Source organism: Aegilops tauschii, chromosome 4, assembly GCF_002575655.3.
Source record: "Aegilops tauschii subsp. strangulata cultivar AL8/78 chromosome 4, Aet v6.0, whole genome shotgun sequence".
Taxonomy (NCBI): Eukaryota; Viridiplantae; Streptophyta; class Magnoliopsida; order Poales; family Poaceae; genus Aegilops; species Aegilops tauschii.
The window spans coordinates 75,479,156-75,505,158 of NC_053038.3; the positions used below are offsets into that span (position 1 = coordinate 75,479,156).

The 26,003-nt window shown below is 52.6% G+C and overlaps 1 long non-coding RNA gene across 1 annotated transcript; it reads right to left on the reverse strand.

Moving 5' to 3' along the window:
• Nucleotides 1-8,542: 8,542 nt before the first annotated feature.
• On the reverse strand, nucleotides 8,543-9,697 carry LOC109735111 (uncharacterized). The gene is made up of 2 exons (XR_012181398.1): nucleotides 9,436-9,697; nucleotides 8,543-8,992 (listed from the first exon to the last, which is right to left on the reverse strand). It is a non-coding gene; the product is annotated as an uncharacterized lncRNA (long non-coding RNA).
• Between the last annotated feature and the right edge of the window lie 16,306 nt (nucleotides 9,698-26,003).

Genomic DNA, 26,003 nt, shown 5'->3' on the forward strand with positions numbered 1-26,003 from the left:
GGCTTCCTTCCGGTATGCATGAGGAGCTCACGAGGATGATCCAAATCACTAGCGTATCCATTGCTGACCACAAAAAAAATCTCCAAAAAGCACTCATGCACGAGACTTTATTGTTACATAAAGATAACGCATACTCCAAGCCAAATGGTGTTGTAATCGTATCAGAACACCACAACAAAATATTATGCCAGAGTTCAGAAATGCTTGCCTTCAAGAGTATGCAAGGGATGCACTTTTTGGAAGCTTTCCCTTTTCTCCAAAAATCCTATTTTGAGAAATATCCAAACAACACATATTTCAAACACAGTACAAAAGGTTGTCTCAAATATTTTTGAAATAAATCTTAAAATAAACTAGGTGGAATTTGAGAGAGGTAGGAAAAAGAATCAACTCATTTGGAGTTTTATTTTAAAAGTTATAGCTGGTCAAAGTCTGGTCAAAACTCTGTTTTTAATAAAACCAGAAAAAGGAAAACGCTTCGAGGGGAATACGCTTTCGGGGTAGGGGAGACGTACTCCGTGGGTATACGCTTTCCCTTAAACAGAGGAGACGGCGCGCGGGTCACTAACAGTGGGTCCAGAGGGCCCACTGGTCAGGTTTGACCGTCTTCCCTCTCCTTCCTCTTCTCTGCTCGACGGGAGCGGGGCTCCGGTGATCGCCGGCGACGAACGGCGGCTCCTCGAGGGCATCTGAGGGCGGGGATGGACCGGCCAGACTGAGGCAGTCCTCTTGGTGGTCGCTGCGTCGTCGGGGGTGGAAGAAATCGCCGGCGGCGAGCTCCGCGGCGGAGGGGGCTACGGTGGTGAAGTGGTTTTTGGGGTTCGGTGGTCTCCGATCGAGGTTGGGTAGTTGGGCAGCTCCGCAAGGACAAGGGGAAGTTACTGGTGGCGTCGGTTGGGCGGGGGAGTGTCTGGCCGCGACGTATCGTACCGGAGCTTAGCGGCGGCCGTACTGGCCGGAGACCAGGAAGATGGCCACTACGGGTCGATCCACTGCTTGGGGAGCGCTAGGAGGAAAGTCTGAGGTTGCCTGAGGTCTTGAACGAGTTCGGGGACCCTTTAAATATGCGCTCGAGGTTGGACCGCGGTGGCTGAGGATAAGATCGCCGGCGACAGCCGTGCTGTAGCTGCAGGGCGACGTGGTGGCGACGAGCGCGTGCCGACGAGCTTCGGGATAAGACCGGGCTGTTCACGGGGGCAGCTGGCGTGCTGGGGTGGCTTGGGCGGCGCCGTCCATGTCAGAGGTTTGCTGCCGACGCCGGCGTGCCGCCAAACGCTCTGCCAGCGGCGCTGCAGGGCGCCAGGGGTGGCGTGGGGAGTGGGCGAGCTAGTGCGCGGTTCAGCGGTGGAGCAGGGGCCAGGGACGGGTCGCGTCGAGTGCGGCAGTGCGGCGCGGCGGCTCAGTGCGCGCGCGTGCAAAATGTGCGCTCTGGGCGCGCCCAGAGCACGCACGGATCCTGCTCGACGAAATGCCAGGGCGGTCTAGCGCGCGAGGGTGGGGCTGGTAATTAACAGGACTAGGATAGAGACAGCTAGGAGTTCAGTGGACAAGGTTGCTGGGTCATTGGAGCAAGTTCACAGTGCAAACTAGGAAACATGCCCAAAATTGACTGTGCACACCAAGTGCTCGACAGAATGCCAAGTGCACTTAGGCAACTCTTGGAGTGGCCAAAATCTCCAGATCAGGGTCTCTTTAGGTGTGGATGGTGAAGGCAAGATCATATGGGCAAAACCAGAAACTAGTTAGAGCAAGTTTTGCAAAACTCCAGTTTTGGACAGAAAGAAAAAGGGTTTATTGCATGCACTTAAAATCCTCCAATGAGTCCACTCTCCTGGACTTGAGGGTTTTGAAGGGAGGGCTACAAGTAGGAAAAAGCTCAGGGTCACTAGAGCAAAATAAAATAAGGTTGCAGTTCAAATCACCAAACTGGACCAGAATGAAAAAGAGGTTGTTTTACTCAAATTTTTCAAAGAACATCACTGGGTTTTTGCATAGATTTGAATTGTATGCATCCACTGACATCTCCAAACACTTGGAAGAATTTTTAAAGAAATATTTAAATAGGTTGTAGTGCAAAAGTTCCTACTGGACCAGATTGGAAAAGTTGGTGTAGAGCTCAAAATCTCCAATGGCCAAAAGGTATTTTTGCATAAAAGTGATGTGGAAACATCACATGACATCCCCAAATTTTTGTGGAAATTTTAAATGCATCTGTCAAATGGTTGTAGTGCAAAACAGGCTCCAAATTCAAAAGAAATCATTTAAAAGAATAAAGCTCTGAGAAAACAAATCTTGCAAATTTAAATCCACTGATAAAGAATTGTTTTATCATAGAGAGTATTCAAGTCCAACAATACCTCTTGAAAGTTTTCCACTTGAAGTAAAAACCCTCAATAACAAAAGGGTAAATCTTGACAATTGGAAAAGTTTTATTTCCTGGCAAAATTTTAACAAATAAAACAAGGTCAAAATTTTGGGGTGTCACATCTTCTTCTCAGGCATCCTGAGTCTAAGATATCCTAGCACCAATCAGATCTGAATCTTTGTCAGATTTGATGGTTGGAACATTTTTCCAAGAGTTATAACATTGGTCTTTATATGGCCCGGTAAGGTGATGTCATGCCTAGCACACCTGGCTGGAGGGCCTATTGTTATAGTTCTTCCTTTTAGCAATGTTAACCATTCTTCCATGAGGAAATCGTAAGACTTATTTTATAAGTTGTTCCTGATGAATCCTTTGTGTATGCAAAGTCCGACCTTTGCTTGAAGACCATGTCAATGCTATCTCGATGCATGTATGTGGTACTCCTTTCATCAATAAGAACATTTGAAGCCCACTGCTAAATGTTTCCTGCTCAATTATCCAAACACCGTTGTATGGGTAATGTCATGAAAATTCTCTCCCCTACCTAAAGAGTTTTATACATTATATCTTGTCATGGATATCATGCTCTGCTTGTCCTTGGGAAGGATATACCCTTGAAATATGTGTTTAAACACATTTTCCTTTCCATTGTTCTGTTTAATCTGATAATCATATTTTTCTTTCCATTGGTTGGTTCTAAGCAGTAATATTCTCCTGTTTATGTAAACACCTCGGTGTACACCTCTATTAGTAAGACCCTGTTACTATTGTTGATGACATTCCGGTAACCACCGATGGACGAGAACTTTGCCTATTGGTCCGCCTCGTCCTAACGAGCAGGAAAATAGTTCTCTTCGTCCCTCGCCCTTGGTACCAATGTTGTTGCCAACATAAATGACAGGCTATCCTCTGACATGCCTTGCTTACATGATCACGCAAGACGTCTCCACCCTTCCTACTTTTAACCCACATGGTGGGCCCATAACCCACAGTTCCACAGGATCAAAACCTGACTCTCTTGTACAACCCTGTCTCTAATGGTTATTCCTCACGCTTGGCTTTGTATTTAATTCACGGGCCACCTTCCTAGTGCTCTGTTCTGGTATCAAACGCAATACTTACTCTCGCTGCTCTGAACCCCTTTTCCACTCTGGTTCAGACTTCGAGCAACTATCTATCCGCTTGGAACCTCTTATTGTACCTTCGTATCTTACTCTCGATGTATTTTATATGTTCAACTCGAGAGATACTCATGTGTTCATCCCTGGGATAACCCCGAATGAGTTCCCCTTACACCATTCTATCGTTTTAGAGCAGCCCCTTACCTATTTGTAAGTACGGCGGTATTTTCCGAAGAAAGGAGGACGACTTCATCATGATGACCTGCAGCAGAGGAATGAAGGCATCAATTAATGGATTGACCTCTTCGAGAAGAGCAACCAACACCGAGAAGACCCGTTAGAATTTCGTAACCAAATCCCTTCCCCATTACTCCCGCTCCTAAATCTCGGGACGAGATTTCTTGTAGTGGAGGAGAATTGTGACGCCCAGATAATTAAGCTACAGTAATTCCCTGCTAATGAGGCCACGTCACCACGATTACTGTTGCTAATCTCATGATGATTCAAATCTCGTTCAAAGTCAAATTCAAAATCAAGTCAAACAAATAAAGTTTTCAAAAGTTAAAACTAAAATGTTCAAGATGGGTCAAATAAATCATGAGTAATTATGGTGGAGAAACCACTTTTTGATAAAATAGTTAGATGCTCAAAAATAAACAAAACAATAACAAAAACACATAAATAAATGCCTTTTTCAATTAATAAAATATTAACTAAGTTATTTAATTTCCCAAAACTATTGGGGCAGTGGCATGTTTATTAAAACTAAATTAGGTACAACTTTGGTATTTTACAAAACTATAATAAAATAAAAAACTAAAACAAAACAGAAAAGAAATAAAAGGAAAATAGAAACCAAAGAAAAGAAAGGCAAAGCCCCCTCCCCCCTGGGCCATTCGGCCCAACTGGGCATCCAGGCCACCAGGAGGCCCACCCCATCCCCCCTTATCTCCCCGAGCGACCGAACCCTAGCTGCCCACGCCCCCACTCCCCCCCGCAGCTCTCCCTCTTCCCCCACGATCTGGATCGGGGCGCAAAATGCCCGACGTCGCCGCCCCACAACTCCTCCCTCCGTCCTCGTCCTTTGGCCTTGACCTCCGCCGCCCCAACGGCCAAGTCCGGCTGGCCTTCGCCGCCCCTTCACGTTCCCCGACGGATCTGACTGCATCCACGTCGTCCCCGGCGCCAAGTCCGTCCTCCTATGCCGCCTCGCTGCCCGAGGAGCACCAAGTCGCCGCCTGGAGCTCCGTCCTGAAGCTCGCTGCTGCCGCCTCCCCGACCTCGTCGGGATTCACGTCGCCGTCGCCACTTCTGCCCTGGCCTCGTTGCCTCAAGCACCACCACGAGCCCGCTGCCATCCCAACAACGCCACTGTGAGCCGCCACCCGTTTTCCCCTCCCCTTGCTTGTTTTGGTCGTCCCTGGCGTCATTTTCCGCGAGGCTGAGCTCCGGCCGCCGCCTGCCGTCAGCGTTCCCGGCCCCCCTGCTGACAGTCACGACCACCGTTCGACGCGACACCTCCCACGCTGTCAGACGTGCCCAACCACGTGCCCATTCGTGGCCGGAGGGTTGATTCCGGCGAGGCCCCGCATGGCGCCGCCGTGTTCTGCCTCACCGGTGTGGCCGGCCGTTCGAGCCGTCCCGTGGGCCACCGATAGGTGGAGCCCGCGGGATTAGCCGCTAAGATAGACTCTAATCCACCAGCCATGTGTAAGTGACAACTAGGACCCACACCTAATTAATCATGGACATAATTAGCAGACTAATTAAACTAATCTTGATGGCCCCTAACGGTGATCCATGCGACTATAGCAATTAGGTTTAACTCTAACAAAATCTGTTAACAATTTGACCCATTGACCACTAGGCCCCACCCTTACTAATTAAGTTAATTAGTTTAAATAAACTTTGTTGATATTGCTACTGTCTATGACATGTGGCCCCATCTTGACCGGTTTGACCAGTCAAAGTGATGGTTGTGTATCCCCTAGCCAATGACAGATGGCCCCCACCTGCATTGTTCAATGTTGACCTGGTCCGCTTTGACTGCTGAGTCAGCAGTTGACTGGACCCACTAGTCAGTCTCTGACTGGGTATAGTACTGGGTGCACTTAACGAAATAGATATTTAATAACTCGAGTTTAATTAAATGCAGTAATGTCAAAAATTGATTAAATCCTTATAAATTAATATAAAATAAACCGTAACTCGGATGAAAAAACTTTGTACATGAAAGTTGCTCAGAACGACGAGACGAATTCGAATATGTAGCCCGTTCGTCTGCCACACATCCCTAGCATAGCGAACACGCAACTTTCCCCCTCCGGTTCATCTGTCCAAAAACGCGAAACACCGGGGATACTTTCCCGGATGTTTCCCCTTTCGCCGGTATCACATATCCCTGCGTTAGGTCACCCCTAGCACAACGTATTGCCGCGTCTTGCTTTGTGTTACATTTGATTGCTCTGTTATTTATTGTGTTCCCCCTTCGTTACTTCTTTCCGGTAGACTCCGAGACCGCTGCCGATGTTCGTGTGTTCGACTACATCGAAGACGACCCCTCCTACTTGCCGGAACAACCAGGCAAGCCCCCCCTTTGATCACCAGATATCGCCTATCCTTCTCTCTACTGCTTGCATTAGAGTAGTGTAGCATGTTACTGCTTTCGGTTAATCCTATTCTGCTGCATAACCTGTCATTGTTAATACAGTTGTTACCCTTACCTGCAATCCTAAATGCTTAGTATATGATGCTAGTATTCCATCAGTGGCCCTACACTCTTGTCCGTCTGCCATGCTATACTACTGGGCCGTGATCACTTCGGGAGGTGAGCACGGGCATATGCTATATACTTTATATGTTACATTACTTATGATACTGTTCGGAGATGGGGGCCGAAGGGGCAGGTGGCTCCATCCTGGTAGAGGTGGGCCTGGGTTCCCGACGGCCCCCGACTGTTACTTGTGGTGGAGCGATAGGGCAGGTTGAGACTACCTAGGAGAGAGGTGGGCCTGGCCCTGGTCGGCGTCCGCGGTTACTTCAAAATAACACGCTTAACGAGATCTTGGTATTTGATCTGAGTCTGGCCACTGGCCTATACGCACTAACCAACTACGCGGGAACAGTTATGGGCACTCGACGTCGTGGTATCAACCGAAGCCTTCGTGACGTTAGCGACTGAGCGGCGCGCACCGGATTGGACTGGAACGCCTGCTAGGCTAGGTCTGCTTCCGGCCGCCCTCGCAACGTGCAGGTGTGCAATGGGCGATGGGCCCAGACCCCTGCGCCATAGGATTTAGACCGGTGTGCTGACCTCTCTGTTGTGCCTAGGTAGGGCTGCGATGTGTTGATCTTCCGAGGCCGGGCATGACCCAGGAAAGTGTGTCCGGCCAAATGGGATCGAGCGTGTTGGGTTATGTGGTGCACCCCTGCAGGGAAGTTTATCTATTCGAATAGCCGTGATCTTCGGTAACATGACGACTTGGAGTTGTACCTTGACCTTATGACAACTAGAACCGGATACTTAATAAAACACACCCTTCCAAGTGCCAGATATAACCCGGTGATCGCTCTCACACAGGGCGACGAGGGGAGGATCGCCGGGTAGGATTATGCTATGCGATGATACTTGGTGAAACTACATCTACTCTCTTCTACATGCTGCAAGATGGAGGCTGCCAGAAGCGTAGTCTTCGACAGGACTAGCTATCCCCCTCTTATTCTGGCATTCTGCAGTTCAGTCCACCGATATTGCCTCTTTACACATATACCCATGCATATGTAGTGTAGATCCTTGCTTGCGAGTACTTTGGATGAGTACTCACGGTTGCTTTTCTCCCTCTTTTCCCCCTTTCCATTCTACCTGGTTGTCGCAACCAGATGCTGGAGCCCAGGAGCCAGACGCCACCGTCAACGACGACTCCTACTACACCGGAGGTGCCTACTACTACGTGCAGGCTGACGACGACGACCAGGAGTAGTTTAGGAGGATCCCAGGCAGGAGGCATGCGCCTCTTTCGATCTGTATCCTAGTTTGTGCTAGCCTTCTTAAGGCAAACTTGTTTAACTTATGTCTGTACTCAGATATTGTTGCTTCCGCTGACTCGTCTATGATCGAGCACTTGTATTCGAGCCCTCGAGGCCCCTGGCTTGTATTATGATGCTTGTATGATTTATTTATGTTTTAGAGTTGTGTTGTGATATCTTCCTGTGAGTCCCTGATCTTGATCGCACACGTTTGCGTGCATGATTAGTGTACGATTGAATCGGGGGCGTACAGGGGGGAGGGCTGGACGGCGGCGGGGGCTGGGTCCGGGGGGCGGGGCTGGCCGGCGGCGGCGGCAGAGCGGCGGGGGAGGAGAGAGGCGGGCGCGTGGGAGGGAGACAGAGAAAGAGAGAGGGGGAGCCGGCTCGGCCCATTAAGTGGGCCTTCTTTGTCGTCTGCTAGCAGACGGCAAAGAGAGCGGCCGTTTAGGGCTGGCCCACGTCTCCTCTTTGCCGTCCGCTGGCGGACGGCAAAGAACCTGACCTAGCCACGCCGTGCCCTGTGGGGCCCACCTGGCCCTTTGCCGTCTACCTTCAAATAGACTTTTTGCCATTTGCACTTTCTTTGCCGTCCGCTTTGTGGAAGCGAACGGCAAGGAGGCTCTTTGCCGTCAGCTGGCGGACGGCAAAGAGGTGGCAGACGGCAAATTGCCAGATTCTAGTAGTGTCTACAGATCCAAAAAAATCAGCTCAAAACTCAGTACGTTTATAGATAAAAAAAACAAATTCGAATGTAAATAGTAGCAGCTTTGGGTGAATAGTACTTTAACACTATTCACATTTGATTTTGCCTTTTTTTCTATTAGTGTAAGTTGAATTAGGAGCTGAATTTTTGTAAGATTGTACATCAAACATTGATGTGTGTCTACAAATTTTTTAAGAATGTTTGAATATGTATTTTTTTTTCAAAAAACTCTATCTCATAGATTTCACCTATTGTGATCTCACACAAGTCTACCCCAGTACATAGATGCCAAACGACTCGTGTTTGTGGTTGATCAGTGCAACAAAATTGATTTATTGCCCAGCTATATATATAACAGGCATGTAGTATTCATAGATAGGAAAACAACACCAACATACAACATTGGAACAACATAGTACGGCATCTCTCGTTTCGGGTTTATAAGGCTCACACGTATTCCTCAGAGCTCTAAAAATGACACAAAGTAGGACAGCACATGACAAGTACTATATGCCAATAACAGTACCAAACATGTCAGCCAACATGAGGGGATGGTATCAAGTGTGGGCTAGAGAATGCTTCGCTATATCAATATAGCCTCCACATCAAACCATCTGGGTTGTGCTCACACATGGCAGTAATTAAGAAGTACTCTGTCACCGGTAAGGCCATAAGAAGCACAGCAAGTGTGCTAAACCATATGTCTCCGTCGGTATGTTTCATCGCAAATCTTCTCATTAAATCCAGCAAATACACCCACACCAAGAACAATGATACCTGCAGGCAATTGGAATGAAATTACTTTAGTCCAACAAAATAACAGGGCGTCTACACGATCCAGAAACAGGAAAACCACAAGAAAAAAATTGCTAAAAAAAATCAGGTCTAGAAAAGAATACATAAATCTACAGTACTAGTCTGGTGCATGGCTCTGTAAATATATTTAAAAATACAAGCCTAAAACTTGTTAACTACTGATTATTAGATGGTTCATTGGGAAAACTGCGTCACCTTATTTAATCTACTATCTACTAGTAGAGCACAAAAGAAAGAAAAAAGGTTCAATCGTCGATGGCAATCGAAGAAAACTGATGCCGCATGTATAAATCTACGTTGCGTACAGGTATAGGTGCAGGATCGATCCGATTAGACCCCGCAAAGAAAATCGATTCGGTTAAGAAAAGTAAATTGGCCCGATTGGGCATATAGCGTGTACTTGCCCGATGAATAGCGATGTTCAGCGGCGATACTTGGGCGTCCAGTGGCGCCGCGCCCTGGCCAGATCCTGTCTCAATGTCAGGCAGCGGCGCATCCAGCTCCCCATTGGGGGCCTCGCCGCCGGTGCGGCATGCGCAGCCGCACACTCCGCACGGCATCGATGCCGTTTTGCAACCGTGAGGGGAAGGGGATCGCTGCTCTGCGTCGGATGTGGAATCTGGGCGACGCCTCGCCTGGCGCGAGCCTCTCGGTCCTTTTGGCTCGATGGTGGCTCGGTCGGATCACGCTCTGGCCTGCATCCGGCTCCGATGGGCCCAGGTCAGTCTTTCGGCCGGATTTTTTTTCTTAGTAACATCGTCAACTTTATTGGGGAGCTCCTATGCAGCGCTGCAGGCGCCCGTTAACGATCCGCCGCCTGCAGCGCTGCTATCATGGGCCGGCCCACTAACGTACTGCCCCCAGGTTTTTTTTACGAAAATAAAAATATGAATTCAAGAAAGGTTTACAGATTTAAAGAAAAAAGGTTCATCCATTTGAAAAAAAAACGTTCATATCTTTAAAAAAAGTTCATAAATTTTAAAAAATGTTCATCAATTAGGAAAAAAAAGTTCGTTCAAATAGAAAAAAAGCTCATCCAATTTTGCAAAAGTTCATTATATTTGAAAAAGTTCATAGAAATTGAAAAACAGTTCATGTATTTTTAGAAAACGTTCATAAATCAAAAAAAAAGTTCATCCATTTTCAAGACAAAATGTTCATTAAATTTCGAAAAAGTTCATCAATATTCAAAAAAGTTCATAGAATTTTTAAAAAGACCGTCAACCGGCGCCTAGATGGGCCGGCCCATTTACGGACGCCACAGGCGCCAGTTAACAAAATGCACGTTAACTGGCGCCTGTGGCGCCCAATAGGAAATACCACTTTATTGATTCAAAGTGATCTTCATATGTACAAGCATTGGGTCATGAGCAATACCTAATAAAATATGTCTACTTATGCCTAAGTTATACGCAAACTTAGCGAGATTGAGAGCCTCAAAATTAAAGTTTCTTCGCTCATGGACAAAAATACAAGTATCAAAACAACGGCTATGTGTCATACGACGGCTCGCCTGCAGGGGCTTATTGGGCCGGCACAGTAGCCACGGCTGGCCTGCTGGCTACTTTTTGGTTTTTTTTTCTTTCGTTTTATATTCACTTTTTTGTTTTTGATTTTGTGCTTTATTTTCTAATTTGTTTATATTTACAAATATTCTAAATATTTATATTATAAAAAAAATTTACATTAAATTATTTAAAATATTAATATTGCATATGAAAGTATTAAATGTGTTCAAAAATGTTTTTGATGCACAAAAATGTATAAATGTAAAACAAAAAATATAACATGTTAATCATGTTTACTAAAATTATTTATAAATTTCAAAAAAATATTCATGTAATTCAAAAAAAATGATTCATGTGTGCACAAAATCTTAATTTTTTAAAAAATATTAAATATGTATAGAAAAATGTTTTGATGCAAACAAAAGATGTAGAAATGTGAAACAAAAAAAGTAGAACATGTTAATCATGTGTGCGAAAAAAGTTAATTATGTGTACAAAAATGTTAATACATTGTAAAAAAATGTTCACCGAATTCGCAAAAATAAGTCATATGCGTGAAAATAATGTTAATCTTGCATTAGAAAATGTTCAATGTGTATAGAAAAATGTTTTTGAGGCACACGAAAAATGAACAAATTTGAAATATAAAAGATGGAATATGTTAATCATGTGTGCGAAAAACGTTTATAGATTGTAAAGAAATATTCAGGTAATTCACAAAAATGATTCATGTGTGCGTAAAAATGTTAACCATGTGTATAAAAATGCTTTTAATGCACACGAAAAATGTACAAAAGTGAAACAGAAAAAGTGGAACATGTTAATCAATTGTACAAAAAAGTATGTGTGCGAAAAATGTTTACACATTGTAAGATATTGTGTAAATACAAAAAAAATGTTAGTCATGCTCACAAGATTAAAAAAAAGTTTATACAATGTAATTTTTTTTGGATACTTCAAAAAATGTAGAACTGTATTCGGAAAAATATTACTGTGTATTTGAAAAAGTGTTCAAAATGCATTAAAAATATATACTTCATGTAATTGAAAACTGTCCATTGTGTATCAGAAAAATGTTTCACGCGTGCTTTAAAAATGTACATTTTATATCGACAAAAAATACACACGAGTTCAGAAAAAACCTATAAAAACCACAAGGAAACATATATTTTGAAAAGTCTTTATCTTAAAAATGTCCAACGTGTATCCGAAAAATGTTTCATGTGTTGTCAAAAAATGTACTTTGCATACCGAGAAAAACAATAAAAACCACAAAGATACCTATATTTTAAAAATATTTATCATGTATTTGAAAAATGCCTAATGTGAATAAAAAATGTACTTTGCGTACCGAGAAAAACAATAAAAACCACAAAGATACCTATATTTTAAAAATATTTATCATGCATTTGAAAAATGCCTAATGTGAATAAAAAAATTTATTTTTTGGTGGGAAACGTGAATAAAAAATATTTCAGGTGTATAAGAAAGAGTGTACAACGTGTATGAAAAAACTAAACATCAGAACATATAATATAAAAATGTTAATCATCTATTGTTTAGAAAATGTTACACATGTATAAAAAAATGTTTCATATGTATACGAAAAATGTACGTGTATGAAAAAAGTAGACTTAAGAACATATAATATAAAAACAATGTTAATAATTTATTTATAAATGTTAAAACATGCATTTATATATATATATAAAGATATAGATTATGTGGGAAAAGGTAGAGATGTGTTGAAAATCCTACAAAAACATAAGAAACCCTTGAACCACGAGGAAAATCAAAGAAAACCAATAAAATCGAGAAAAACCAAACAAAACCAAAGAAAAGAAGAAAAATAAAAAAACCTTTGAAAACCTAGAAAAACATAGAAGAAATAAATGAAAAGGCAAAATGTAAAAGAAGAAGAAAATCCGAAGAAACTAATAAAACCAAGAAAGAAAGAAATAATAATTGAAGAAAACTAAAGACAGAGAAAAATGATAAAAAAAACCCCTAAACAAACAAGGCGAACGAAGGAACTAGTGAAGCGAAGGCAGCGACTGCGAGCGAGGGAACACAAGTGCGAAAATGGGCGGTTCAAACGCAGAATGCCAGAGGCAAGGCGTATTGCAAATCAGTACGGGCATATATAGCCCCTACGCTTTCGGCCTGGCCGCTCACTTGTTTGTGCTAGGCCTGATTCCCAGGCGAGAGCGTCGTTTCTCGGGCCGTTGCGGGCTTATGGAGCTGCCGCAAGCACTCGTCGTCGTCCATCCCCCCTAGGGCAGTTGCCCCTCGTTGTGGGATGAAGAGGCGACGCCCATGACGCCGGTGCGCGGGAGTAGTGGTTAGTGTCGAAGTCGTTGGACCTATGAGAAATTACAAGACTTCATGGGGAGTTTTTTGCAAGTTTGCTTAAGGTCTCCGTTTCACCATTGATCCACTGTCTGATATCTACTACACAACCTTCTTCTTGTAGACGTTGTTGGGCCTCCAAGTGCAGAGATTTGTAGGACAGTAGCAAATTTTCCTCAAGTGGATAACCTAAGGTTTATCAATCTGTGGGAGGCGTAGGATGAAGATGGTCTCTCTCAAGCAACCCTGCAACCAAATAACAAAGAGTCTCTTGTGTTCCCAACACACCCAATACAATGGTAAATTGTCTAGGTGCATTAGTTCGGCGAAGAGATGGTGATACAAGTGCAATATGGATGATAGATGTCGGGTGGTTGGTGCGACATATGCCAAGGGATGGCTTATCATTGTGGGAGCCAATAAAACGTCGCCGGTGCCTGGAAACGGGATGAGGCGAAGACATGCACGCCGGCGGATCTTACCCAGGTTCGGAGCTCTCCGAGGAGATAACACCCCTAATCCTGCTCTGCGGGGTCTCCGCATGATCACTAGATCGATGAAAGGTAGCTACAATCGCTCCTAGAGCTGTTGAGATCAAGGGAGAAGAAGAACAAGGCTAGCTCTTGCTTCTCTCTATCTATGGTGTGTGTGTGCTATGCTTAGAAGGCAACTCTATGCTCAGAGGCCAACTATGCTTGGAGGCGAACCATGCTCAGGTGCCAACCCTTTGCATGGGTGCTCCGGGGGGTTTATATAGGCCTACCCCCCGGGGGTACAATGGTAATCCGGCTGGGCTCTGGTCCCAGCCGTCAGTGTCTACGCTCGCCGGCTTCTCCGCCGGCTGCTGGGTCCCGCCGGCTGCCGGCTACTTGGTCGACAGGCCGGCCCCACCGCCTAGGGTCTTGTCGGCGGCTGCTTACTGTAGCCTCGCCTGTGATGACGATGGCTTTGTCGAGGTAAGCGTGGCTACAGTGGGCCGCCTCGGGGGCTATCACTGTAGCCTTACCTCGTCTTGTCTCCTTAATGGGGCTCCTGCTTCGAGGAAGGGAGTAGCCGGCTTCTGGAGGCCGGCTACGCTCTTGGCCGACTGGGAAAGGCCGGGCCGCCTTCGCGCCTCTCTCTGGCTGAAGGGGCCCGCCGCCCGCGGGCCGTACGGGAGTCGGTCGTGGGTGACGTCGAGGCCAGCATGGCTACAGTGCCGAGCCGCACGGGAGACGTCCGTCCCGTACGGCCTCCTGTAGCCACGCCCGCCTTGGGCTTCGGGGGTAGTGGGCGGCACTGTGGCCACACCCCGTCATGTCGCCGTTATGTGGGAGTGGCTTGGAGTGGTTGTGGGCTCGGCCGGCTCTTTGGAGTCGGCGTCCTTCTTGGCCGGCTTCTTGAAGTCGGCCACCCTGTTAGTCATCCTGGGGAGGAGTAGGTGAGGCTGGGTCGCCTTCCGGCAGTCGGCTTCAGAGGTAGCCGGCCAGGGAAGGCGGCCCAATGCTCGGAGTGCTTGGAGGCCCGAAGGCCTGATAAATTTTTCAGAAGAACCAGGGGCAGTCGGTTAGGCTACCCGTGGCCATTTACTCCGACAGTAGTCCCCAAAGTTGATTGGGCTACGAGGTGGAATGTGGGTTGAGATGCTCGATCAGCTTCCTATCGTGACAAGCCGGCAGCTGAGAGCCGACCTTGGTCAGGCACGCCGCCTGAGTCGAAATCTTCTGGAGTCGGAGGGCGGGAACCCGCTGGCACGTGCACCGGGCCGCGGGCCGGCCTCGGGCCGTCGGCGAACCACGTGGCCGGAAAGCCTGCCAGGCCACGCGCGTGACGGGACGTCGCCGCAGGGAGGGGGCCCGCCACGTCCGCGCCCCGGCCCAGGCGTGGATCCTTTGTATCCCGAAACCGCCCGCACGTTCCGTGCGACAGTTTCGGCTCACACTTATGCGCAATAATCGCGAGACGTGGGGGGAGTGGGCGTAGTTAATCCCACGTCTCCCCCCACGTCCGGCCTCTTCGGCCTCGTGAGGCTATAAGTAGGGGGAGGTGGAGGGCGGCAGGCCCTCGCACGCTCCTCCTACTTCCACCGTCTTCTTCCTCTTGCCAGTTCTAGCGACAGCGCCTCGCCGCCGCGCTCTTCCACCGCACGCTCCTCCGCCGCCGTGCTAGCTTTCGCCATGCCTCCCACCGTAGAGCAGCTTGGCGGGGATTGGGACGGCTCCAACGTCCATGACGACCACGTCGACTTCCTCCGCGACACGCGGCGGCTGCCCGGCGCGGACAAAGTAGAGGTCCGCCTCGCGCCGGCGAAGGAAATCAGGCCGCAGCCGCAGGAGGGCGAGCGGGTGGTCTTCCGCTCGCACTTCTTGCGCGGCTTCGGCCTGCCAGTGAGCGCCTTCTTCCGCTCCTGGCTCGAATTCTATCAGCTTCAGCCGCACCATCTCACCCCCAACGCGGTGGTGCTGCTATCCGCCTTCGTCACCCTATGCGAGGGCTATCTCGGCGTCCTCCCCACCCTTGAGCTCTGGGGGGAGCTCTTCCAGTCGAAGCTGGGCACGCGCAGCAAGGGCGTGCTGGCTCATACTGGCGCCTTCATCGCGCCGCGGAGATCGGGCGCCGACAACCCCTTCCCCGTCATCACGCTGATCCAATCGGTGAAGAAGTGGCAGAAGTCGTACTTCTACGTGCGGAACATCGCTCCACGGGGCGACTACATCAACCTGCCGGCTTACGTAGCCGGCCCACCGGCGGGCAGGCTGCCCCAGTGGTCCTTCCGGGCGGTGACGCTGTCGCAGGCTGGAAACGCCGCCATCGCCCGACTGCGGGTGATGGTCCAGTCGGAGGGCCTAACGGGGCCCGATCTTCTGGCTGCGTTCATCACGCGCTGGGTTCTTCCGCTCCAGAGCCGGCCTCATCTGATCTGTCAGATGAGCGGCCAGCTCGACCCGAGTCGGATGTGCACCAAGGAGCTGCCGCGCCATGAGGTCGCCTACATGGTGAACTACCTTGCAAACTGCCAACTCACTGAAGAGTGGCAGTTCGGCAAGGAGCCATATAGCCGAGCCAATCCTCCACCTACGGTATGTTCCCCTTGTCTCTTTTTCTCTCTTTCTCAGCTTTGTTGCCGAGCATCTCTTGGCCGACTCTGACTTAGTCGGCTTCTTCTTCGAAAGAGCCCTCTGCTTCGGCCGGCCGGCGGGTCAGACGCGGAGCGCCGCTTCGTCCCCAACCGGACCGAACACGACCTGGAGGACCCCGACCTGGGGGCGGTCCATATGGACGACGCCGTCGAGCCGGGCGGTGGCCAAGCCGGCGGCGAAGCAGGCGGCTCCGGGTTCACCGCTACCTTTGACGACTGGCCGGACGAGGATGAAGCCGAAGCCGTCCCGCGCCGCCAGCCGGCATCTGGACGCGGCGCGGGCTCCTCCGCCGCGCAGCCTGCTCGGGGTGGAGGGCAGAAGCGTCGCGCCGCCCAGGGTCTATTCGGCAGCCGAACGAAGAAGCCCAGGGGCGGGGCGGCAGCCACCAGGCGGGAAGAGGCGGCCGCGAAGGCGGCTCGTTTCCGCAAAGTGGTGAAGCAACCGCAGACCGTGTCGGCGTAAGTTCTCTTTCTCTGTGTACTCTCTTTCTTTCTTTCTTTGGTGGTTCTTGAACTCTCGTCTTTTTCTTCAACGATCAGAGCTCCGTTGTCGAGTCGCCAAGGGGCTCTGGGAGCACCACCCGCCGCGTGGACCCCCGCGCCGACCTCCAGGAGGCGACGGAAAGGAACGCGCGGGAGGTGCGGGAGGAGCAGGAGGCACGGGAGGCGGAGGCACGGAAGGCAGCCGCCGCCCAGGCGGCTCGGGAGGAGGAAGCGGCGAAGGCACTCGCCGAGGCCGCAGCCAGGGCCCAGGCAGAGGCTGAGGCCGCGGCGGCGGCGGGGGAGGTTTTGATGGTCACCCCGCTGCGCGTCATGGCGCCTGGGGGCATGGAGCCCTCGCCAGGGGGAGCCAGCGGCGACCAGCCAGGGCTGTGGGGAAGCGGCGACGACGTCATCATCTTGGAGAAGGCGCCGGAGCCGACCCCGCCAACTGGGGCGGTCCAAGGCGGCCGGCCTGATCCGCCGCCCGCACAGTCGGCGGAGGGCGAGCCGGCCGCGAGGACTGAGGTGGCGGTCCGGATTCCGCCAAGCCGGCGTGCGGGGAAGGCCGCGTCGGAGCCGCAGAAGGCCGCGTCGGAGCCACAGCCGGACGTAGGCTCCAGCTCGTCGGCCCGAGATGCGGAGGCGGCCAGCGCTACCTCGGTGTGGACACCAGGCGGAGGGACGGCCGTGGTGAACGTGGCTGCTCAAGACGTCTGGACCCGGCTCCAAGGCCAAGCCGCGGCGCTGAGGCAGTTCACCGACGAGTTCCTCGCAACGCGGGCGGCCATCCGGGTTAGTATTCCCCATCTTGCTTCTTCTTGACTTTGCTTTCTCTTCTTGATCTTGATTTCTTCCATGGGGGCGCGTCAGCGCACCCACTGGGTGTAGTCCCCGAGTTCCGAGCCGGCTGCTGAGCAGGCGGCTTGGAACTTCTTGGAGGTTTTACCTTTGCTGTTTTTGTTCTCACTTCGGTCTTCTGTCCATCTTGCAGGATTACCACAACCTTCGAGCGGCTGCCTTCAACTCCCAGGCTCGGGAGCTAACTCAGAAGACCGCCGACCTTACTGAGAGCCGAGGTACATGACTTGATCTTTATCTCATGTGGGGGCGCGTCAGCGCACCCACTGGGTGTAGTCCCCTAGATTCGGGCCGACTGCTGAGCAGTCGGGTCGGATCTTCCTTGACGACTTCTTACTGTTCTTCTTCTTCTTCTGACTTTGCAGCGACCAACGCCAGTCTGAGGGCACAACTGGGGGAGTCCCTGACTGCTCTTCGTGCCAAGGATGCCGAGCTCGCCGCCTTGGTGCAGGAGCGCGACCGCCTGGTCAAGAAGCTGGCCGACCAGGAGGAAGGCCACAAGGCGGCGCTGAAGGCTGCGCAGGACTGCGAAGCGACTCTCCAGGCCGAGTTCGAGACGGAGGCGGCCGGCTGGGCAGAGGCCAGGCAGACTCTGGTCTCCGGCTATGGCCAGATCGAGGATCTGGTTGACGGTAAGCCGTCTATCTCTTCGTCCTTTCTTGCCATCTGCCACTTTGGCTTGTTTTCTGATTTTGGTGTTCCTTTCTTCCTTTCTTCTTGCACAGAGTATTTCCCTGGCTATTCAACTGCCGCCAACCAGGCCATCGAGGCCCGTCGCCAAGCGAAGAGGCAAGCCGGCTTTGAGATCTCGCCAACCGCCGGCCGCTCGCTGGAGGAACAGCTCCTGGCGATCCAGGCTCGCATCCAGCCGGCTCACCGGCTGCTCCGCCGGCTTCAACGTGCCGGGGCGCAGGTCTTGGCCGCCCTCTGGCCCGGCCAGGCGGTCCCTCGCACCCCCAGTCGGACCGCCGACTGGCTGGAGGTGGCAGTCGGCCGCTTCGAGGCTTGGAAGGCGTCGACGGCTCGCTCCGGTGCCAGGCGGGCGCTGGAGTTCGTCAAGGCCTGGTATCCCGGCCTGAACCTGGACCAGCTGGCTACCTGGCGGCAGCAAGCCGACACGGAGCCGGAGCCGGCGCGGCCGGCCATCATCCGGCGGGCTTCGGCGATCGCCGACTACATCGACACCAGTGTCTTCGCCCCCGAGGTGGACGACAATGGAGTCGCCCAGCCGGAAGAGTGGTTCGGGCTGGACCCGGCGTACGGCGAAGACTCGGCGGAGGAGATCGACTGCAGCGACGAGGGTGAAGAAGAGGAGGAGGAAGGTGAAGACGCCGAGCCGGCTGGTGGAGCAGCCGGCCAGCCTCAGCCTGACCGCACCTCCAGCACCACGTCGCGCGCGAGTGCGTCACCTGCCGTAGGTGATGGCCAAGCCGAGACCCGCTAGGCGGCCACTCCTTTAGCCGGCGAGTCTGCCTTCACCGACCAGCTCGGCCTCCATGTCGCGCCTTAGTCCGCCATTTTTTGCTTTTCCTGTCTTGTTACTCTTTAGAACAATGTTTGGTTAAATTCGCACAATTCCACCCACTGGGTGTATTCGAACTTATGCCTATTGCTGCCCTGTTGGCGGCTTTTATGTATATATAACTTATGCATTCGGCCTTTCCTTGTGCTTTGCTCTTTGTCCTTCTGCTTTTTCCTTTGCCGCCCTCCCTTGGTTGCCGCCTCCCCAGTCAGACAGTTGCTCTGCAATCTGTAGCCGGGGAGTGCCTGGCCGATTGGGGAGGGGGAAGTACTTTTAGCTCTGCTGGACTAAAGCTAAGTTTTTTAGGAGGCCGGCCAGCCGGCTGCTTTGACAGTCGGCAGGCATGTTTGGAGGCCGTCTTTTTGCTATATAGGTTCGTTGTTCCTTAGCCATTTTTCGTGTGGGCGTCCTTTCTGTCTTTCCTCTTGCTAGTCGGACAGTCAGTTCTTTGAGCTGCGACTTTCAACAAGAGAGGACTCGGGAGCCGGCGCACTACTTTTCTGACTTTAGGAAAAACTTTCGATATAGCTCAAGGCGGCCAGTCCCCGGGCCGACTAGTCGAACCCGGTGTCGGACAAGAATTCAAAATGTAATAATACATTCATGGATATGACACTAGTCATTCATAGATAATAAAAAGGCCGTCCCCGAGTACTGTTCGGGGGGCCTGTTGGTTTGTACTTAATACAAAAGGGGAGCGTGATACATACTGCTTTTCAGCCGTAAAATCATCTTAGGAGGTTTGCGTTCCATGGTCGTTCCGACTCCTTGCCGGAGTCGTCTCTCTTGCGTGCTCTTGGTTTTTGTGCGTCGATCAAGTAGTAGGAGTCGTTGCCGAGTGCCTTGCTGACGACGAAGGGGCCTTCCCAAGGGGCCGTGAGCTTGTGCTGGCCGGCTGTTCGCTGGATCAGCCGGAGCACAAGGTCGCCCTCTTGGAAGGATCTTGGCTTGACTTTGCGGTTGTAGTAGCGGCGCAGCCCTTGCTGGTAGATGGCGGACCGGCTGAGGGCTAACAGCCGGCCTTCTTCCAGTAGGTCGACGCCGTCTTCTCTTGCTTCTTTGGCTTCCTCCTCCATGTACATGGTGATCCGAGGCGAGTCGAACTCGATGTCTGTTGGGATGACAGCCTCGGCACCGTACACGAGGAAGAATGGAGTGAAGCCGGTTGACTTGTTAGGTGTAGTGCGCAGGCTCCAGAGGACAGCCGGCAGCTCTGCGAGCCAACAGCCGGCCGATCGCTCCAGTGGTACAACCAGTCGGGGCTTGATGCCGGAGAGGATAAGTCCATTTGCTTGCTCGACCTGGCCGTTTGACTGCGGGTGGGCAACGGACGCTAAGTCCAGTCGGATGCCCTGCATCGCGCAGAAACGTGCCAGTGCTCCTTTGGCGAAGTTCGTGCCGTTGTCGGTGATGATGCTGTGCGGCACGCCGTACCGAGTAGTGATGTCGGTGATGAATGTTACGGCAGTCGGCCCATTGAGTTTCTTGATTGGCTTTGCTTCAATCCACTTTTTGAACTTGTCCACAGCAACAAGTAGATGTGTTAGGCCACCGCGGGCTGTCTTGAAAGGGCCCACCATGTCCAGTTCCCAAACGGCAAAAGGCCATGTAAGGGGAATGGTCTTGAGGGCAGAAGCCGGCAGGTGTTGCTTGGAACTAAAAACTTGACATCCTTTGCAGCTCTTGACTATTTCTTTAGCATCCTCCAAGGCGGTCGGCCAGAAGAAACCGTGGCGGAAAGCCTTGGCCACGAGAGATCTTGAGGCTGCGTGGTGGCCGCACTCGCCTTGGTGGATGTCTTTGAGGATTGCCACTCCTTTTTCTGGCTCGACACAACGCTGGGAGACTCCAGTGACGCTGCGCTTCACAAGCTCTCTGTTGATTATTGTGTATGCTGCGGCTCGTCGTTGCACTAGTCTTGCTGAGATCTCGTCAGCCGGCAGCTCTCTGCTGACTAGGAACTTGAGGATGGGCTGGGCCCATGAGGGAGCTGTGACTTCTTCTTCTGTTAATGTGGCCACCATGACTCGGGTGGGTGGGTTGGGTGTTGCATTGGAGTCGGCCACCGCTTCTTGTGTCCTTGCAGTCCCCGGGCCGACTGATGCAGTCCCCGAGCCGGGTTCTGAAGTCCCCGGGCCGGGTGCGACTACGGCAGTCCCCGGGCCAGTCGTCGAAGTCCCCGTGCCGCCTGCGGGATTTCTCCAGTCGGATCCGGCTGTTTCTGGCGCAGGCGGTACAAAGATGGAATCCGACTCTGGAGACGGCTTGATGGATGGCTTGAGGAGGCGCTGGAGGGAGACGCCAGTCGGTATGGCTTGTCGGGTGGAGCCGATCCGTGCTAGGGCATCCGCTTGGTCGTTGTCGGCCCTTGGCACGTGAAGGAACTCGCACCCTTCGAAGTATCCGCTCATCTGCTGGACGAGGAAATGATAGCTCGCCATGTTCGCGTCCTTGGCATCCAAGTTGCCAGATGATTGCTGGACCACCAAGTCTGAGTCGCCGTAGCACAGGATCCGGCGTATGCCGAGTTCTTTGGCTAGCCGGAGCCCGTGTACGAGCGCCTCGTACTCGGCGACGTTGTTGGAGGCGGCGAAGTGGATCTGCAGCGTGTACTTGAGCTTGTCGCCTTTGGGAGAGGTGAGGACGATGCCGGCTCCCAAGCCGGTGCGCATCTTGGACCCGTCAAAGTGCATCCGCCAATGGGTAGAGTCGGGAGCCGGCAGTAAGTACTGGGTCTCGGCCCAGTCGACGAGGAAGTCGGCCAATGCTTGCGACTTGATGGTGGTGCGGGGTTGATAGAAGATCGTGTAGGGCGCCAAGGCAATGGCCCATTTGGCCACCCGGCCGGATGCATCCCGGCTGCCTATGATCTCGGCGAGCGGGGCAGTGCACACGACCGTGATGGGGTGCTCTTGGAAGTAGGGCTTCAGTTTCTTGGCAGCGAAGTACACCCCATAGCACATCTTTTGGTAGTGCGGGTAGTTTTGCTTTGAGCTGGATAGTACTTCACTGAGATAGTAGACCGGCCTCTGGACTAGCTGGGCTCGGCCTTCCTCCGGGCGCTGGACCACAACAACAGTGCTGACGACTCGGCTAGGCGCGGCGATGTAGAGGAGCATGGGCTCCTTCTCAGTCGGCGCAGCCAGGACAGGCGGAGTGGTCAGCATTTTCTTCAACTCATGGAAGGCTTGGTCGGCTTGATCACTCCACTCGAAGTGAGTGGACTTCTTCATGAGTCGGTACAGGGGGAGGGCTTTTTCTCCTAGTCGGCTGATAAAACGATTCAGGGAGGCTAAGCAGCCAGTGAACTTCTGCACATCTCGCAGCTTGGTGGGAATCTCCATCCTCTCGATGGCCTTGATCTTGACGGGGTAGCACTCAATGCTGCGTTCGGAGACCAGGAAGCCTAGCAGCTGGCCGGCTGGCACTCCAAACACGCACTTCTCGGGATTGAGCTTGATTTGGAATCGGCGCAAGTTGGCAAATGTTTCTTTCAGGTCTTCCAGCAAGGTACCGCGCTTCTCTGTCTTCACCACAATGTCATCTACATAGACGTGGGCATTTCTGCCGAGTTGTTTCAAGAGACATTTCTGCATGCAACGCTGAAAAGTGGCACCGGCATTTCTCAAGCCGAATGTCATTGTCAGGTAGCAGAAAGCTCCAAAGGGTGTGATGAAGGCAGTCTTCAGGCGGTCAGCTGGGTCCAACTTGATCTGATGATACCCTGAGTATGCATCCAAAAAACTTAACAGCTCGCATCCGGCTGTGGAGTCTATCACTTGGTCAATCCGTGGCAGAGCGAACGGATCCTTTGGGCAGGCCTTGTTCAAACTCGTGTAGTCTATACACATACGCCACTTGTTATTCTTCTTAAGAACCAGAACTGGGTTGGCAAGCCACTCTGGAAAGAACACTTCCATGATAAAGCCGGCTGCAAGGAGTCGGGCTATCTCTTATCCCACAATTCTTCGCTTCTCCTCTGACAGTCGGCGGAGGGGCTGCTTGACCGGCTTCGCATCATCTCGGACATGTAATTTGTGCTTGGCGAAATCCTTCGGGACACCCGGCATGTCCTTTGGGGACCATGCAAAGATGTCTCGATTCTCACGGAGGAAGTCGACGAGCTCGCCTTCCTATTTACTGTCCAAGTTCGCCCCAATGACAGCGAACCTCTCCGGGTGCTCTGGGTCCAGTGGTATCTTCTTCGTCTCTTTTGCAGGCTGGAAGGAGCCCTGCGCATCACAATCCTTGGGGTTGGGGGACAAGGCCGGCTGCTTGCCGGCCATGGCCACAACCCGTTCCAACATCTTCTTCTCTTCTGCCACCACGAGGGACTCGGCCAGCCGGCTACTGGCCATGACGCACTCGATGGACTTCTTGTAGTCGCCGGCTACCGTGATGATCCCCTTCGAGCTCGGCATCTTCATCTTCAGGTAGGCGTAGTGGGGTACAGCCATGAACTTGGCCAAAGCAGGTCGGCCAAGTAGCGCATGATAGGGGCTCTCCAAATCCACTACCTCGAACCATATTGCTTCCCAGCGAAAATGATCTTTGTCTCCGAAGAGAACATCCATTTTGATCTTTCCGATTGGAGAGCAAGACAGGCCGGGTACAATACCATGGAAGACGGTGCGGCTCGGCATGAGCTGCTTCGCTTTGATGTTCAGCTTCTCCATGGTATCGCGGTACAGTATGTTGATACTACTTCCGCCGTCTATCAGGACGCGGGAAAATCTGGCAGCTCGCCTCTCCGTCGCGAGGGTGACGTCCAAGACCATAGCATAGGAGCCAGGCGAAGGCATCACCTCTGGGTGGTCGGCCTGGCTCCAGCTGATTGGCTTTTCCGACCAGTGCATAAACTCGGCGGTGCTAGAGGCGACTGCATTAACTTCTTGGTGCTGTCGGCGTCGGCTGCGCTTGTCGTCGGCTTGACTAGTGAAGACGACATAGGCGGCATGCTCTTCGGGGAATTCGTCTTGGATGGCGCCGACTGCCGGCCGAGCCGCCGGCTGCTGGGGGGCTGGAGGCGGCTGGCCGGGAGGTGGAGGCGGCAGCATTCCCTCGCCCTTGGAGATGCGGGTGAGCCAGTGGCATTTCCGGGTTGTGCGATTGGACGGCTTCGCGCCGCTGCGGACCTTGCAGGGGGCGTCGAGTGCTTGCTCGTAGGAGAAAGACGGCTGCCAAGCCGGCCTTCCACCCTTCTTCTTGGGAGCGGGCCGTTCTTCAGGCTGCTCGTCTTCAACTGTGGCCACCTGCCGACTCGAGGAAGTCGGCATGGGGCCCTTGCGCTTGTGGTCGTTCTGGTAGGGGCGCCGATTAGGGTCGCCAGCCGGCGTCTTGGGAGCCGGAGCAATTACTTTCCCAGAGGCGTCTACTCTCAGCTCGGTCTTCATCGAGGAGTCGGCTGTGGTGTACTTGTCGGCGGTGATCAGCAACTCATCAAGGGTAGCCGGCTCGTCGCAGAGGAGTCGGTGCTTGAGGAGGGTGCCCTCTCGGCACCCGGCGGTGAAGTACTCGATGGCCTGGACCTCGTGCACCCCCTCGCAGGAGTTGCGGAGCTCGGCCCACCGCGTGAGGTAGTCGCGGGTCGACTCGTTGGGCCCTTGGACGCAAAGGGAGAGCTGGCGAGGCTTGGGAGGCCGCTTGTAGGTGCTGGTGAAGTTGCGGATGAAAACTTCGGTGAAGTTCAGCCAACTGTTGATGCTGTAGGGCTTGAGGCTGTTGAGCCACGTGCGCGCCGTGCCTTGCAGCATCAGGGGGACGTACTTCACGGCGACGCGCCGATTGCCGTTGGCGATGCTGACGGCCGTGGAGTAGTCGATGAGCCAATCTTCCGGCTTCACTGAGCCAGTGTATTTGGGCGTGTCTCTGGGGAGCGAGAACCCTTTGGGGAAGGGCTCGTCGCGGATGCGGGGGCCAAAGCATGGCGGGCCGACATCGTCTTCTTCTTCTAACGCCAAGGATCGAGCAAGGTGGTCGATCCTGTGGCGGGCGTCGTTCTCGCCGACTCCTTCTCGGCGGCCGAGTCGGTCGCCAAGAGTCGGGTGTGTAATAGGCGGCGGAGTGAGGCGTCTTTCTCTTCGAGGCGGGGGAGGAGGCAGATTTCCTTGGTGCTCTACAGCTCGAGGGCGGCCATCCGCGTCGCGCTCGATGGTAATGCGAGTCCGGCTGCGGCTGGCAGCCGGCTCCTTGTCTTTCTTCTGGCGCGCGCCGCTCGCAGTCGGCGAGCGGGACGTCGCGGCGTGCTCCCGGCGTGGGGGATGACTATCAGCACGGGCGCCGGCTTCGTGCCGTTCTGCAGCCGCGTCGAGCAGCTGTTGGATCCGTCTCGTCATGTAGGGGAGCTCATCGGCTCCCATCCCATTGAGCTCTTCTGCAGCCGCCTGAGCGGCTCGCAGATTCTTGAGCGGGGTGGCGTAGACGGGGCGGTCTGCGCCCAGCATGCTGGCGACGGCTGCGCCGCGCTTCTGGACGAAGCCGGCTCGGCTCGGGCCGCTAGGCAGCGGCGTGCCGAAGGCGGCGCGGTCGACTTCGCGCTGGTGGGCCTCGGTGAGGCGTCTCATCGAGGCTATCTTCTGGCCCTCCGCGATGAGGGCAAGGCGGCGTGCCTCCAGGGTCTCGCCGTCGGCGTTGGCCGGGATGGGGACGGAGAAGTCGTGCATCGCCGCTAGCTGAGCGTCGCGGGCATTCTCGCCCGAGTTGGAGACGTGGCTGATGACCAGCACTTCGGTGACAGCGCTGCTGCCGCTGTCAGCTCGAGGGAGGGGGTCGTCGAAGACCACCACGTCGGAGGGGTAGGCGTCAAGTGATGCGGTGTCGGAGTCGGCGAGCATCGGGTCGGTGGAGCCGACCGACTCCATGTCCGCAGCAGGCTCGCTGGAGACGTGAAGTTGGTCGAGGAGGCTGACGAGGCGGCTCTCGGGGTAGTCGGTGCCTGCGTCGGACGCAGGCTCGTCGGAGATGCGAGTCTCGCCGAGCAGATCGGCGAGGCAGCTCGCTGCGCAGGCGTCGTCGACGCCTTGCAGCGCGTTGAGGCAAACGCCATCGGGCGCAGCAGGCTAGCTGCGCTCGCGGGGGAGGAAGAGGGTTCCCGTCTAGAACAGGTCTCCGGACGACGGTGCACCTGGCCCCACG